Consider the following 9,090-nt stretch of genomic DNA (forward strand, 5'->3'; position numbering starts at 1 on the left):
CTGAACACGCTGGGGGAGATGAGAATTTTGCTCCTTGCAGGAGTTGGCGAACGGTCCACAGCAGGCTCCTCTTCCTGGTGTTCCCTCTCCGTGACCATACCTGATTAAAAGAAAGTGCAAAAAATAAAAACGGGATGCTTTGTCCAGACTCTTTTGGTTGCCGGCGACAGAAAACCAAACCCCAAATGGTGCCTTTCCCGAGCAGCTCAGTTGGTGGAGCTTTACCCTGTGCACCGAGGGGTTGCTGGTTTGATTCCCAGTCAGGTTGCTGGTTTGAAGGTTTGATCCCTGGTTGGGGAGCATATGGAAATACGGAAAGTAACTGATCTCTCTCTCTCTCTCTCTCTCTCTCTCTCTCTCTCTCTCTCTCTCTCTCTCTCTCTCTCAGCATGTCCACAGTTGAGGATTTAAAAACCCAAAATGGTGCAATAAGAAAAGTCAATTACACAATTGAAAACTCCAGAAACACCATCATTTTATATTAGCACGATCAGTTTTTTAAAAATAGAAGCTACAGGTCACAATCGTTTGTGAATATATAAAGTAATTATACCCAGCGTCCTCAAGAAGGAGCCCTGCTGGATAGCCTATATCAAGCATGTCAAACTCAAAGGCTAACTATGGGCCAAAGAAACGAGGCATGCGGCCCAGCAGCCTCGAGTTTGACATGCTTGGCCTATGGATACAGGCGTTGCCTCTCCTGGTAGACAGTAGCTGCTCTCTCTGTCCCACTTCTTACTCCCTCTCTCATGGGAACGTTTACTTCAACCTCCCACCCCCAATTTTGCTCATCCCTCTCCCACTCTCTCCCTGCTTTGGGTGGAGCAGACATACCCTCTGCTCCAGGAGTAGTCATGTGGTCTGATTTTGACCAATCAGATTGTTGTGCAAACTCCTGGCCACAGGGATTGGATCTGGGATGATGTGCCCAAACCAAGCTAATCATGTCTATGCTAGCGTTAACATTGCCTGTTGGCCTGTGTGGTCAGACTAGGGAAGGGTCTCTTTTTCACCAGATTTGGAGCTATGGGTGGCTGTTTTGCCACCAAGAGGGTGGAGCTGGCCAGAGACTAATACCATCATAGAAGGAAACAACAGGAAATGGAAGGCAGGTCCTGAAGGCACCACTCACACCTAGATTCCCTGTGTCTGAAGCAAGGCTATCTCTGAATCAACACATAATGTGAATAAATTCCCTTTTTGCACCAGTTTGGGTTGAGTTTTTGTCACATGCAACCTAAAGGGTCTTGACCAAGCATCTCAATTTCACATTTTAATCATTTTCCTAAAATGTATTCCACATGTCATTTCCACATTAGATAAAAGAGGTTAAACATAACCCAGCCTTTCTTTATGGGTTCGGTTTATTGTTACTGTGCGGTTGTGTCTCAGGGGCTGTTGGGTTGGGTCAGACGTTTACCTGCTGTGCTTGTGAGATTTCTGACTTTTCTGTTTTCCTTATCTCTGCCCTCCCTCACAGCTGTAAGGCGCAGGCTCTGGCTTCATCTCAGGTTTGCTGCTTCTAGTCCACAGTGAGATGGGAAATCAGCCAAAAATCTGGAATCTGGCATCAAATGAAAGTAACCCCCTTCGTGTGGAGTTGGAGGCTCTGGAATGGATACATTCACTGCAAGGCTTTGTGGCATTTCGGCTGCCCGGAGGTTTTGGAGGGTGGGAGGGAGGTGAGGGGTAGGGGGAGTACACATTTACTTTCTGATTCTGTACGGTTCTGGATAGATGAGGTTTCCTGACGTTTCTGTTGGTTGAGACTTTTACTCGAACAAGATTTCCACACGAAAGGATTGCACAGCATGAGCCAGTGCACGAGGGTTGAAGTGCCTCATTACTTAGCCAAGTCCTTCGGTTTCCTTCAGAGCAGGAACAGTAACCCACTGCAGTATTCTGAGCCGCAGGCTGACCTTTCACATGTTTTTCTTCCTTTCTAAAATAGCCCCTTTATTCCCAACCTCTAATAGCATATGCTGACTTGCAAGGGAGGGGGAAAGCAGGCACGCGTGTGTCCGAGGGAGCGGTTTACTTAAGGCAGATGTGGAATCAATTTGGGCAAATGTGAGCTGCCAGCTACTGAACTTTGCCGTGCAGCAAATGTGGCCTGGAATACGGCGGGGCCACTTAAGCCTCATAAACGAGATGCTAGACTGTTGGGTAAACATGTGGAGGGCACGCAGCTTGCTGCCCTGGCTGAACTGAGTGAAAATCCAGAGGGGCACACTCCTCTGAGAAGCACAAATGAAGACAGTTGTGTAGAGGAAAAACATTACCGGTGTCTGGTTTTGAAATGACTAGGAAAATGGCAGCTCTGGTGATTGATCTTACAGAATAAGCAAAATCTGCCTTCTAAAATGAGTATTTTTTATTTTTATTCGTGCTCCCGCTCGATGTAGACTCACATTACAGACATCAAATAGCCAAGCACAAAACTATTATTTGGTTTTTTAATCAAGAGAGCAGGCCGTGGTTTTTTTTGCAGGTCCCTGCCTCTGAAAGTTCAGTCTGAGGCTTTGGGGAACAAGAAAGGCGGCGAGTGGAAAACCCCAGAGAGGTCACTCCCGTTTCTTCGCTAACTAAACGTGATGCCTCGCTCCATGATGGCTCCCCATTAAGTTTGCATCAGCTCTTGCCAAACACCGTGGTTTCCAGCGATGATGAGAGTAATTGCAGCGAGTGGGTGTCAGAGAACTTGGTACAGCCAGTCCCCGGGGCCCTGGCCTCCTGGATGTGTTTCCAGTAAAGGGGAGGGAAGAGAAATGAGGACAGTTGCTTCTATAGTCTCTAGAATGCCTAACACATTTACACAAACACTGTAGGTGGCATGGGCTGACCTGTGTCCCCTCAAAATTCATATGTTGGAATCCTAACTCCCAGAACCCCAGAATGTGACTATTTGGAGACAGGAGCTTTAGGGAGATGATTAAGATAAAGTGAGGGCGTTAGGGTGGGTCCTAATCCAATGTGACTAGAGTCCTAAGAAGAGGAGATTAAGACATAGACCCACGTGGAGGGAAGACCATGTGGAGACGCAGGAAGAAGACAGCTATCTATAAGCCAAGGGGAGGGGCCTCGGGAGAAACTAACCCTGTGGATAACCTTGATCATGGGCTTCTAGCCTGCAGAACCGTGAGAAGATAAATTGCTGTTGTTTAAGCCACCCAGTGGGTGGTACTTTGTTATGGCGGCCCTAGCAACTAATACAGTAATGACAGAGTAAACATCTACTGGATATTGTTGTCTCATCTCTTGTGAATGTTTCTCTAAAGCAAAATCTCTTTGTCCTATTGGATCAGTGTTCACCTGCCAGCCTTCCCATCTTGCTCACCCACTTGACCCTGCATTTGAGCCCAACTAATCCACTCATGACCCTCAAAATACCTTTAGTGCCTTCCTGCCCTCTCCATCCTTCTGCCCACCTCAGTCCTGTGGAATACCTTCCTTTCTTCTCTTCACCTATCTAAACACTACAGTTATTTGCTCCTACCGTCAAGGCTTCCCTGACCTTGCCTTTGAGGGGATCACTTTTCCCTTTGGCCTGGTTCACACCACTCACTGGCATCAGGTGGCATGGCTACCATGGGTTGTGATTTTATTGCCAGCAGACGGTAACCTTCAGCTCAGGCTAAAATCCTTGCTTCTCTCCTTTGCTCACACCTGACAGACAGTCAGTCTGACAGGAAACCAATGGGCTCTGCCACCACCAGACTCTGACCCTTTCCCGTCCCCTCCACTGTTAACACCATGTCTAAGCCCTGTCTGCTCTTGCTTGGATTATGACAACAACCTCAACAGAACTTGGCTTCCATCCTTGTCACTGTGGTAGGCAGAATTCCAAGATGGCCCTGTATGCTCCCCTCTCCTGAGGTGGGACTTATAAGTATGAGGGGTGTGGTGTCACCCCCATGACTAGTTTACTGATCAGTTGACTTTGAGGGATATCTTTGTTGGTCTTTACCTAATCAGGTGAGCCCTTCAAAGGGACTGTCTTCCCTAAAGAAAGAGGTTTGAAGTGTAAAGAGAGATTCTCCATCTGGCCTTTTAGAAGCATCCATGTTGTTAACTGTCTGTGGAGAGGACCACATGGCAAGGACTTGAGTGGCTTTAAAGATCTCAGAGCCATCCCAGCCAAAAGCTGGTAAGAAAATGGGATCTCAGTCCTGCAACCACAAGGATCTGAATTCTGCCTGGAAGAGGGCCCTGAGCCTCACATGAGAATGAAGCCTCAGTCAACAGCTGGATTTCAGCCTGAGCAGAGGACCCAGCTGACCCATACCTGGACTACTGACTCAGGAAACTGAGACAATAGGTATGTGTTGTTTTTAGCTACTAAGTTTGTGGTAATAAGTTACACAGCATGGATCATAGATATACCTCACTTCAGTCTATTTTCCACACGCATGCCAGAGTGATCCTGTTAGGACACAAGGCAGATCACATCCCTCTTTCTCTCAGAAGCCTCCAGTGTCTCCTGCTGTCCTTGCAATAAACCAAAGGCCTGGGACATCCTTCATGATCTGACCTCTCCCACCTCTAATTTTACATCCTGTTACCGCCTCTCCTGTTATCTCTGCTCGGGCACAATGGCCTCCTCACTCCTCCAGGAGTGCATCAGGCCTGCTCATGCTTCCACCTCCAGGAGTCTGTCATCTCCACCTGGAATTCTCTTCCACCAGATTTCCCCATAGCTCCTTCCACCACCTCCTTCAGGTCTTTTTTTTTTTTTTGAAGAGGCTCCCCTCATCTCCCCATTGAACAATGCAACCGCTCCATACTGAACCCAGCACTCCCAATGCCCTTTACCCTCCTCTAGCTCTGTGTAGTTTACATGCTTATTGTGAATATTATTCTGTAACACTATTTATAATTCATTTATTTTTCATGCATATTATGTTTCCTTCTCCTGTTGGAATATACACTCCATAAAAGCAGGGATCCCTGTCCCTTTTGTTCATTGACATCAGTAATCAATACTTGTTGAATGAATGGATAGTTGTGGCTTTTCACAGTGAGATGCTTTCTGTTTAGTCTCTCTGTTTAGTCTCTCTGTAATGTCCCACTGATATTTCCTCCACCTGTCTCAGAGGTCACCTACAGATAGTTCCCAAAAAGCAGATGCATCCTGGGCCTCTGGCTGTGCTCATGGGGCCGTATAAACTGCCAAGGAGCAGCCCCCAATCAGCGAGGGATGGGAGTTGGTGAAGAAACAGCCCAGCTTCTTGCTCCTCCATGGGGTTGAGCCCCCGAGTGCATAGCAGCAATCCACTCATTAACACCCCTTAACTGGCTTCACTGTTTTCCCTGTTCTACTTCCTCCTTCTCACATCACCTTCCAAGTAAATGATAGGGACCTTGTTTCTGGGTCTGCTTTTAGACTAAAGGAACCTAGACTAAATGAGTCTTCTGGTTTAACATGTTATGGTTTTATGTTTTTAAGTCACATTCTTAAGAGCAAGCTTTGGAATTGACCAGCAGATGAAACCTCAAGTATTTACCCCCTGGGGAGAGCGCAGGATTTACATCCTAAGGATATTAAAACCAGAGGACTACAGAGAGCTTTTAGCCCAGTGGGTCCTAAGACTTCTTAGGGCGGGTTAGGGATGAAGTTCCATGGAAGTGAGAATGGAGATCTAAGAACTGATATTCTGATAGCCTGAGAGAACTCATTCATTTACCAATAACAAAACCACGTGGGATTAATGTTAACATTTGCTCTTGGGGGCTGAAGGCATCTCTCATTCTTTTCTTTTTTAAAAAAATGAAGTTGGATATTTTCTTTTTTTGTTGTTAATCCTCACCCAAGGAAACTTTTCCATTTATTCTTTTAGAGAAAGTGGAAGGGAAGAAGGAAGGGAAAGAGAGAGAGAAAGGACACAGAGGGAGAGAGAGAGAGAGAGAGAGAGAGAGAGAGAGACAGAGACAGAGAGAGAGAGAGAGAGAGAGAGAGAGAGAGAGAGAGAGAGAGAGAAAGAAAGATGTGAGAGAGACCCATTGAACCTGCAACCCAGGTACATGCCCTTGACTGGGAATCTAACCCATGACCCTTCAGTGCGCAGGCCGATGCTGTAACCATTGAGTTACAGCAGTCAGGGCAGCATCTCATTCTTATGGCCTATTATTCTGATCAAAAGCTATTACAGTTATGGATCTATGATTAATTTTTATAAAGAGGGAAGACACTTTATTAGTTCATCAAGGGCATTAGTGTTTGAAGGAATCTTTCTAAGTAGAGGGTTTGGGTATAAGCACAATTGGAAACCACTCAACTAATTCAGTCCCCTCATTCTACACAGGAAGCATCAGAGGCCAGAGAAGGCCAGGGACTTGGCCAAGGCCAGGGCCAGAACGAGGGCCTTTAGCCTCCCAGCTCCACACTCTGGTCACTTGACACAGGAAGGGAATGGCATGCCCTGGAAAATCTGGAATTGATGTTTCATATGGAGAATATTTTGATAGAGCCAAAATTTTCCTTAAAATGCACAGCGAGTGAATTTTACCCATTAGGAGATAAATTAGCAGCAATGACAAACTGCTGAATATTTACAACATCAAATGAGCTTCTCTGTGTGAAACAGCTGTATGGCATATGAACAAATAGTACTAAAAACACATCACTCATTCCGGAAGCAGTGTGATGTAATTACATGCCTGGCATGGTAACTGGCACATAGTAGGCTCTTTGTGTCTAACTCCTTGATCTTGAACAAGTGACATGACTGCCTCCAGACCTCTTTCTCCTAATGTATAAAATGTGGGGAGGGGGAGTTCATGAATTTCAAGTGGGGAGACCTGGTTTCAAGTCTTTTTCTTTCTTTTCTTTTTTTAAATCCTCACCCAAGGCTATTTTTCCATTGATTTTTAGAGTGGAAGAGAGAGGGAAAGACAGAGAAATATCAGTGAAAGAGAAACACATCAATTGGTTGCCTCCTGTACGCATCCCAACCAGGGCCTAGAGCTGGGGAGGAGCCTGCAACCTAGGTGCATACCCTTGACTGGAATCGAACCTGGGACCCTTTAGTCTGCAGGCCAACTCTCTATCTACTGAGCAAAACCAGCTAGGGCATCACGTTTTAACTTTGTCATGAGATTCTGGGTAAGTCACTCCAGCCCTCTGCGTCTCAGTTTCCATGTCCGTAAACAGAGAATTGATTATAAGCCAAAATGCCTTTTAGTTCAAGCCTAGATGTTTCCACACATCCCTTTTCAGCTCTCACAACCTCTGATTTTATTGGATTTGGAATTGATTTGTTTCTGAGATTGATTTTTTTTAACCTAAGTAAAAAGAAAATGACACCTTCCCCACCTTCCTTTTGGCAGTTGGGCTAATCCCAAGCAAGCAGCTCAGAGATCAACAAAGAAGTGTCAAGTAGACAAATAGAGATGAGGGCAACCACAGCAGGGGGCGTTCCAAAGCCTCTTTCCTTCAGCCAAAGGTGATCCTGGGGCAATTACTCTCCTTCGTGTGACAGCAGGTAGGTGCTGACAAACCCAGGAAAGGTTATGAGCAAGAGGGCTGTGAACATATGGATTTCCTCAAAGCCTGTTCTTAGATTTCTTTTGAAGAGAGCACACTGCATCAGGGGTGTCTTTTTCCTGACCAATATCTTCCTAGAACTCTTAGCAGGATGTCATGTCACCACCCCAACCTGATTTCTCTCAAGGAGGGTGTTCCCAGGGCAGAAACTGGGAACAGAGATTTTTGAAAGAATGCCACATACAGTAAATCCTGCATTGGAATTTCATTCTTGATCTGGTTTGCAATATTTCTGTGTGTGTGTGTGTGTGTGTGTGTGTGTGTGTGTGAGAGAGAGAGAGAGAGAGAGAGAGAGAGAGAGAGAGAGAGAGAGAGAGAGAGAGAGAGAGAGAGAGAGAGTATGGTAGAACTTTTAGGCCCTGGCTCATGTGGCTCAGTTGGTTGGCACGTTGTCCTGTGTACTGAAGGGCCACAGATTGGATTCCCAGTCAGAGCACGGTCCAGTTGGGGTGTGTATGGGAGGCAATGATCAGTGTTTCTCTCTTTCCCTCTCCCTTCCTCTCTCTGAAGTTAAAAAAAAGAAAAAGGAAAAAAAAAACTTTTGGAAGTTGTGTGCCCAATGACCAGGCTCCTTGGACAGCCATGTTCTTATTTTGTTGCTGGTGTTTTTGTTGTTTAGGATCATGTACTTATTTTATTGTTGTTGTTTAGGATGGACATGTACTTACACCAGCGGTGCCACAGCTGGGAAATAATTTTAAGAACTCCCCTCTCAGACTTGCTTTCCAAGTTGAAGAGACAGTCTTTGAAATTTCCTTAATGGTAGAGAAACGAGGTGTTTTAGGAGTGAATCTAAGTTTTAAAAATAGTCTTAAGTCATTCAGAGCAAGACTTGAATAAGGTCAGTTCTCTAGCTCTTTAAAACCAGGCAGAAAGATTCTGTCTGACAACTGGGGAAGCAATGAGCGAATTAGAATATCATCATTTTGTAACTCCTAGGGAAATAGTTGATTCAGAAAATGATCATTAACGGATGAACTCATTAGGTGAAAGATTGGTGGCGAACTTGGCCATGGAGGAATCAGGCTGTCACTACTTGTACCAGTGATTAATCTCCCTGTCACCGAAAGTAGGACATTGTGTGTCTCCCCATGTGCACCAACCTGCAGCTCACAGTCCTACCAGCAGGCGTCCCTCCACAAAGGCCAGCTGTGCCCCACCCTGAGAGCTAACTTCCATTCCCAGGAATCATGGAGGGACAGCAAAACGGCTTACATGACACGACAAGGAAGCAAAGACACAAATTCACAACGTGGGTCATTTTACAGGACAACTGATCTGAGTTCTGCAAATTAGTGGAGTGAAATAAAGACGGCGGTGGGATTATTCAGGATTGAAAGAGGATGGGGGGGAAAAGATGAAAAGAGAATGAAGAAACACAGTAACCAAGTGTCATATACGGATCTTTTTGAAAAACTGTCTATAGAAGAGACACTTTGGAGGCAATGGGGGAAATTTGCTATGGACTAGGCATAAGACAAGAGCAGAGAATTCATGTTAACTTTGTTAGCGCAATCATAGCTTTGTGGTTACGTGGAAACAGTGCT

The sequence above is a fragment of the Myotis myotis genome, unplaced genomic scaffold (assembly GCF_014108235.1).
Source record: "Myotis myotis isolate mMyoMyo1 unplaced genomic scaffold, mMyoMyo1.p scaffold_m19_p_1, whole genome shotgun sequence".
NCBI classification, from domain to species: Eukaryota; Metazoa; Chordata; class Mammalia; order Chiroptera; family Vespertilionidae; genus Myotis; species Myotis myotis.